This window comes from Cinclus cinclus, chromosome 1 (genome assembly GCF_963662255.1).
Source record: "Cinclus cinclus chromosome 1, bCinCin1.1, whole genome shotgun sequence".
Lineage (NCBI taxonomy): Eukaryota > Metazoa > Chordata > Aves > Passeriformes > Cinclidae > Cinclus > Cinclus cinclus.
Genome location: NC_085046.1, coordinates 42437778 through 42446412, shown reverse-complemented (window position 1 = coordinate 42446412; position 8635 = coordinate 42437778).

Sequence of the window (8635 nt, the reverse complement as noted above, 5' to 3'; positions counted from 1 at the left end):
TATAAGTCTGGGTGTTCTTATCTGTATGCATGTCCTTCATATAATCTGTTTATGTCTTGGACTTCATGAAAATCTGTGGTAATCTCCAGAATCTATCACTTCTGAACAATACACATGTATTTCCTAGCTTTAGTTTTTACTGAGATATTTGATGCCTAATGCTTTTACTGATGATCAGTTTCTAAGCAACTGGTAAACAGGATTTTTAAGTTGTCAGTTTCCCGAGGAAATTGCAACTCATTAAAGTGAGCATGCAAAGCTAACCTCAGACTGTAGCCATTACACTTATTTTAATGTTGTATTTTGTTTAAAATGTTTGATCAGAGAACAAGTCTCCTAGGATGCATAAGTTTTCTGGAGCACCACAGTGAACAGCAGTTCTTCAACAAGCCTCATTACATTCAGTGCACAATATCAAGCAATGTAGAGAGAATGAATAGTAGCACCACATTCAGTTCATTTTATATTGATAAAGCTTTGTGTCTCGGGACTAACATGCTAATAACCACATCAATGCTTGTTTTGATTAAGTGGATTTCTTCCAGCAGTGTAAGCAGCAGTGCCAGAAACATACTGCACTAAGGATATTCACATCCTTATGCAAGTGGAATGATTAAATTTAGCATCAAGTTACAGGTTGCTCTCTAATTCAATCTCTAATTCTCTCATTCAATTCCACCAATGAATGTTTAAGTTACAATTGGCCTGTGCATCCTCTGAAATTCAGTTGTCAGGACCAATCTTGAACGACTCAAAACTTTTTAGCCATCATGCATGCATTCTTTGCTTGTGATTTTTGCCTCTGTGACTGGACAAGTATCACTATATGCATCAGATAAAATATATCAAAACAGACAAGACAATAACACAGTTAGATTGTGCTAAGATCTCTGGAACTTTAATTTAATGTCCACTGAGGTCAGAAAAGAGTGAATAGTCAGAAAAAAACAAAAACCCTCAAAGAAAAAAATTAACTACTGGTAATGTTTATTAAAAGACATTCAGTCAGTATTAAGCATTAAGTATTAAACAAACCATCCCAAGGACTTACCCAACTAAATAAAAGAATGTGATGCTCAGAAATAAAGAGCTTATTTTCAACACCATGCAGGGCAGCCTCCAGAGCAAAACTGCACTCTGTGTTTGTAGAGTCAAAGCAGCAAGTGTTACTATGTGGTATCAGCCCTGCCAACATCTGACAAACCCGAGGAGAACGAACACGATGTTTCTTTAAGCATGTAGTGCTTGAGCTGTTAGCCGTTGTAAAAACATTAGGAGCAAGAAAGAAAATAATGAACATTACTGTACCAAAACAGGAAAAGCAGATTTCCCTCCCACCCACCCCCTGCCAGTTACAGCCCTGGTACTTTTTTTTCCAAAATATATCATGGTAAAGGAATGTGTCTTTCTTTGCCTGATGACCTCTTATTTGGAGAAGTATGCTTTTCAGCATCATTTAGCACACAGAGAACAAAGAAGTTTAACTGTTTCAAAGGAATGCAGAATTTCAGCTCCTGCTACAGAGTTCTCCTGAATGCTCATCACACAGCCTAATATCCAGCACATAGTGGATGAAAAGGAACAGTAACTTATCAGAGACGGCCTCATTCCAGACTCACCCCTTTGCCCCCAGCCCACGCTAAACAGTGTCCATTTCCTCGTGAAACAGCAACAGCTTCAGATTAGGACTCAGTTCTCCTAAGGATATTCATGTTGCATTTAAGTCAAGAAATCATGATCTACCAAAACATTTAAGAAATCAGGTTACAATCTTGGTTACTGCCAAGAATGCAACCTTTTATTTAACACAGATTTACATGACAACGGGCCCAAATACTGACCAGTGCCTACACCTGATCTCAGAAGAATTAAAATCTCTTAGCAAAGATGAAGCCCTTAGAGAACAGAGAATAGCAAAGCATAAAGCTTATGGCTAAGACAGGAGTTAAAAGAAGGAAAGTCTGTTGGGTTTTTTTTTATATACCTATTTAGGAATTAATTTTGTCAAATATGCCCCCCCTCAGCATAACAAGCAGATTCAAGACTATCTTGAATATAAGGAAGTTCAACAACTTTTTTACCCAGCTAGTACAGAGATGAATGGTTCAAGATGAACTGGAATTACACTGTAAACAACTCCTGACAGCAGGAAATATGGACTTCAGTGATCTTCAAGAGGCAGGTAATGACTACTTAAAACTTCGTGGTCTCAGACCCCAATTGCTTTAAGGGTCCAGTAATTTCCTCAGAATCAAAAATTATTTGTTCTCACAGCATATTTTTTCAAATTCACAGTGTTCTCATAAAATCCTAAATAGAACCATTAATCACAGATACTGACATGTAGAAAACAGTGCAGCTAAACTTGTGATCCTCCCCTTTAAGATATAGCTAGGTCATCCCCAGAGTTACAATTGAAGTAGTTCCTATTATTATTTTTTTTGGCTTTTACCTTTTCTTGAATCCTCTTGGCTTTCACTGTTGATACAAGTTTCCAAATCACATGGAAAGGAAGCTTTATAAAACAGGAGAAGACAGATTTATGCAGCAGATTATCCATAATTCAGGCAATTTCTCTTACTGCTTCCCTGTCTGCAGTTCTGAATGCATGTTTTCGGCCTCTTCCCAAAGACTCGTAATCCTCGACTGTTGCACAATCCTTTTCTGCAGAGCAACTGGTGAAAATCAAAACATCAAATGCAGAGCCTCCAACAAATGACTAGTGTTAAAGCGCCACAAGGGCAGTGTGAGCTGCAAGAACTGAGGGGCAGTTCTACCAAAGGCAAATCATTTCCCTGGAAGCCTGCTCAAACAGCTCTACTTCTGGTAAGAACATTCTGCTGCAAAAATCAAATAACACTAACTAGGTCCTAATTTTTCCTACCCCTCCTAATGCCTGATGCCTCTTACAGCTTAAAGCTTGTTCAGCTGCAGTAAAGAGGTTAGAAAACTGCTGTTTCCAGCACATTCACCCCTCCTCCTCAAGCTGTATTTCACCGACTGCACTGTCTGGTTTCACTTTTGTTTCACACACAATCCTGTTATGTGGATTTCAGTCAGATTAATGCTTTCTTTCATTCCCCGCTTTCTAAACTAGAACTGCAAGGCACCAGTTACAGAGTAAAACAGTGCAAGCTCAGATAAAGCTTCACTTGCAACCGGGAGCTTTGCCTTGAATCTTAACTGCAAGCTCATTTCCTTTCAATTTACTGCATTTGTCTTTATAACCCCTTCTCTACTTCACACCTTTAATCAGCAGACAAGTATTTGTCTGGCTTTTGTAGGGATGGAAAAGCAGCAAAGCACATTTCCATCAAGCATCATCCTAAATTCTTGAGTTTCAGAGTTATGGAAGTTTGGGTGGATGTCTCCCTCTCTCTTTTCTTGTTGCTGACCTTTCATGCAGAGAAGTCACAGAGCTGGGTTCTTATTACAGTAAAGCAATTCAGTCCTCACTACAACTCCACAGCCATTACCTCCAAGTTTTTAAGTTTTTCTTAAGGTATGTTTCTGTGCATAATGAATTATTTTAAGTTCACTTCCTACCTAAACCATTCTATGATTCTCTTATTTAGACCTTCACCCAATTTATCCTGAAGCTATTAAATACAGCTGTTAAAGACTAACCAGCCAGAGCATACAGTGTGCCTCCTGAACATCAACATTTGTGGGAGGCAAAAGAAATAATTTCTTTACTTTGTCAGCACTGTTTGTGGAAAGTGATCCATATGGTAGGGAAATAATACTGCTTTTCAGAACACCCACTCCTCCTTTCTAGGTCTCACAGCTACAAAAAAAAAATAAAAATCTTTCAATGGATTCAGAAAAGAATCCAAGACAGATTTACACGTTTGTTTTCTGTGTTAACTTGTCGCACACTACTTGCACATATCCCGCCCTTCAGGTTTGATGCTTGACACAGGCAAACATTCTGACATTTCATGCTTGGAAATGTGCCTTCAACAAATCCTTTTTGTGTTCCTAAGTGACTGGCTGCTTATACTTCAACCCATCTGTTTGGATGGCACCAAGCCTGCTTACAAGGTGATCTTCCTGTTTCACTTCCTATAGAGAGATGCCAGCCAATTTTGGGTCTCAGCACAATACCTCTCCTGCCCTCACTTTGGTGCAAAGCCCGGCTGAGTCAGAAACACCGTTCCTGTGCTTTATAAAATTTGTTGGCACTTGTGTGACTTTGACCACCTGAGCAGCAGAGGAAGAAAACTGGAGTTGTCAGCACTGTAAATTGCCAAGTACACTCGTTATTGCAAAGCCGTGGGGATGTTAGGAAGATCAGTGACACATCCTAGCACAGGAATTTTAATTGCTCTGCAAAGCCAGGATCACCACAAACAGGAGGACAAGAATAGTAAAAGCAAAAACACAAGTCACAGGCATAAAAGAGTCAGGCAGGGGAAAACACTGAGCTCCACTTTGCTGTAGTGGTTCCTTTAAAATTACCTGTACTAGGACATATTTGTTTTGTATAACCTCAAACTTTTACCTAAAATCACAGTGTTATGTTTATGCCATTACCTGCAAAATCATATCAGGCTGAAGATGCTTCTGGGAAAGTTCTGAAGTGCATGACCAAGCTCTTTCAGAGGAGGGGAGCACCATAGGCTTGTTCTGATTGGCCTAATGAGAGTGTTTCAGCAGGCACTTGTAGGCTTACCCCTTCTGTGCTGTATATGGGTGCTTAGGGAGCACAAAGGGAGACAGCTGCAGTAATCCAGGCGGATGGACCTTCAGAAGTGTAGGACAACATCACCTGGTTGAGCCATACCTTGGCAAATATCCTACATTTCCTTGATTAGTATCTAAAGTCTGTATTGAAACAGAGAGAAAGATTTCTTAACTAGGAAATACTTGCACTGTCAAGAGTAAATCAGTGGGTACTAATCACAAATGTTCTTCCCTCCACCCTGTTTAAGAAAAGCAGTAACAAGCCAAGAAAAGCAAAGACAGGCTTTCAACAAACACTATCAGCTGTCAGAATATTTTAGTTTAAGGGTTTTAGTGGAAAAGTCTCCTTTCTCTGGCATAAAATAATGTGACAAAATTTCCAAACGTGTTCTGATACCTGAAAGAACAGTTTCTTGTTGTGCTCTGTGTTTTTGCTTAAGAAATCCCCTCCTTATGTCATGGTATGTTTAAAAGAAAATGGAAGAAATTTCAACATTTTGACTATGCCTAGGAATGAATTTATACTAAAATAGTGATCTGTTATGTGCTCAGACAACAGCAAACAACAGAGACTAAACTTCTCAGCTCTGGCCTGGCAATTATCCAGTATCAACAGGAATAGCACTAACCTATTTGTTCAACTAATTCTTGTGGTATCAGTCAAAGTGAATTGAGCATCTCCCACACAGCACTTAGACAACCCCTGCCCTGTATTATAAGCTTCTTTAATGACAGTAATAAAATATATCACTAAGAGCCAAAATCCACAAGCAGCATCCAGATCCTGTGTAATACTAGCAAATAATTCTCTTTTTGCTGAGTGAATAAAACCTGCACCAAAACAGAAATATGTATACATCTGCAGAGGTATATGTGTATAATTATATAGATGTAGGTACTATTTGTATACACAATATCCCCACCCTGAAAACACATTTAAGAAGCTGGTGAACAAACATAGACTTTGTCCTACTACTCAGTGCAAGCTGCTGGCATCAGCTCACAATGTGTAATTCTTGCTCATTGTGAGCTATTCAATTGTCTTCTCTGACCATCTTGGTATCTCAGCCAGACACCTTTGCCTTCTAAGGCCTTTCATTGCAAAGTTTGTCTATCCTAATGAAGCCAGCGGCATTTGGGTCCTTGAAGCATATCCTATATGTATAAAGGGAGTATTGCATTTTTGCTTTGTGTGCTGGCAGAACAAGAATTTGCTTCTTCCCCCATCTCCCCCCACCTCACTGTTTCGATAAATAACAGTAACTCCAGCAGAGCTGTTAGTCTAAGATTTTCAACTAATCTAATTTTCAACTAATTTCTAATTTTTGAGCAGGATTTATTAGTTCAATTATAGTTAAAACTTGATCCAGTTTCTTTATTTTCATTTTTATTTTGAATTATGCAAACTACGTCTTTGTTATGCATCACTAGTTTAGATTTTCTAGGATTTTAATGCTCCAATTTTAATTCCATGTCCAGTAGCCGAGTCCAAAAATGACATGATTATACTGAAGCATGTCCAGAAAAGAGCCATTAAGATAACTAAGGGACTGGAATATCTATTATGGGAGGAGAAACTGAGAGAGCTGGGACTGTTTAGTCTGGAGAAGAGCAGACTCAGGGGGATCTTCTTAATATGCAAAAATACCTGAGAGGCTGAAACGAAGGAGGAGGAGCCTGACTTCCCAGCAGTGTCCTGTCCTGGAGGAAATGGGCAGAAACTGAAATGCAGAAAGCTCCATCTAAATATTTGTTTATTAAACCAGTTATAGTGATGAAGCATTGAAACCTACTGCTAGAAAGATTGTGGAGTTTTCAACTTTGGACAAATTCAAAGCCTTGCAATCAGTCCTGAGCAGTTTGCGCTTTTTGACTTTGATTTGAGCATGGTATTGTACCACATGATCTCCAAAGAGTCCTTTCCAACCTCAGCTGTTCTATAATTCTGTGCAATTATAAGCTATCACTATAAAAAACCCCCCTAAGGATATGCAAATGGCATCATTAATTCTGAAAAAAAGTAAGTGCTTTTTAAAGAAAGAAGATACGGTTAAAGAAATGTCACCAGTAAACTGATTCCCAAATATATAGATTCATTGCTGGTGCAGTGCCAAAAAATAATATTGCATTTTATTGCAAGAAGATTTGCCTGAGTTTCCAGAATGCTTCTCAGATGTAATACAGCACTCTTGTGTAGAGGCATTCACACAGACATCAAATAACTACATATACTACAAGTGTGTTTGCCAATACCTTACTTTAACCTGTTGGACTAGATAACTGGCCCTTAATTCCTCCTAGATGCTGAAGTTTTTTTGGACTTTTTTCTACCTCTCCTAAACAGGCATGAAGCAGTTTGCTTTCCCCTGAAAAGGGGGAATTCCTTAATTCCTTAATTCCCAAGAATACAAAGTCATGAGGAGCAACTAGCTTCAATGGTGCTTCTGCTGTACCAGGGCTTCAATCTACATGATGTCACTCTTAGAAAAGAGAGATCCCAGCTGTAAAATAAAGCTCAAAACCCAACACCCATTTCTTAAAATTTCTTTCCTTGGATATGCTCTTCACATTCACCTAATTTACCCCACACAGTCAGTAGACAATGTCAAATATTCAGTTTTGCAAGAGCAGGAAGGAAGAGGTTGATAAGATGGTAGACAGAGTCTGAGACTTCTATGCTTATGTCCTGCTATGTTTTCCTTGACCAAAGCAGTTTACTCCCATCGCATTGTGACAAGTAAAGGAATGCATCAGTAGTCAATGGATCATAAGCAGAGTGTGTGATCAGATGTCACATGGCTGAGAGGTGGCTGTCAGTGGCACACACTGTGCTCACATGCCTCTCAGAGGCTGTGTACACAGATCCATCAGCCCAGCACTGCTTTCAGAAACTTAATTGCTTTAGTATCCATCCTTGAGGTTACATTCAAAGAGTTAATTTCACACAGATAACAGGCTGAAGCTTTACACCTGTATTGCCGCACCAGAAACACAGAATAGATATTCTTATAGCCACTGTCCTACAAGTGACCTACCTCTTATTCTCTGCACAGTCAGTAAAGCTATTTCTCTTTTTAAAGCTCCATGGTATTGGGATTTGGGCTCCATTTGTTACCCGCTCTCCTAGTTCGTGTTAATGAGCTCTAATCAGCAGCCTTCTATTTTATAAAGTGTCACCCTCTAGTGCATTGTTTAAATTTATCTAAATTAAAATCACACTCTATTTAAAATTTGCCTCTTGCTCTAAAATCTCTTGATCAATCATTCTGTGATTTCAGCCTAGCCTCTACAAATTTGATCAATGCGTGCTTAATTTTGTCTTCCAGATTGTTTAATAGAAACCTTAATTAGTGCTTTCATTAATTAATGCCAGACCTGATACTGATTCAGAGATATCGCATGTGATAGTTCCCTCACCACTGGTGTTTCATTGTTAATTATCCTGACATTGTAGCCTAGGCAATTTTGTATTCATGTTACAGGTTTATGAAGCCAATGAGGGCTTTGTTCCTACCGAATTCTTCCTGAAGGAGCTTCCCACACATAGCAACAAGAAGTCATGGTAGAGTTAGATAACAGAAATCCAGTGTGTTTTCACTTGTCTACTAAACACATAATATACTGCAGCATATTAACTTAGTCTGAACCAATAAGTTCAACTAATTATTCACACATGTCTCAAAGGAGCATGAAAACCTCTTCTTCACTGCGCTGATGGACTGGGGGTTAGTTTCAGGGTGCTTCACAGAGTAGTGGGGCTAGAAAGGCCAGGCAGAATTTCATTGCTTGTAAACCTGGCAGCCAGATGAGCTTTTTCTCACCTCCAAGTCTTTGATCCAAGGTTTAACTCATTACATCACCACAGTCTCATCTGTCTAGCCCAGTTAATCTTCCTATAGTGTTGTTACTATCCTCAAGTTCGCCTTCAAACACTCAAAAGCAGGTAGCA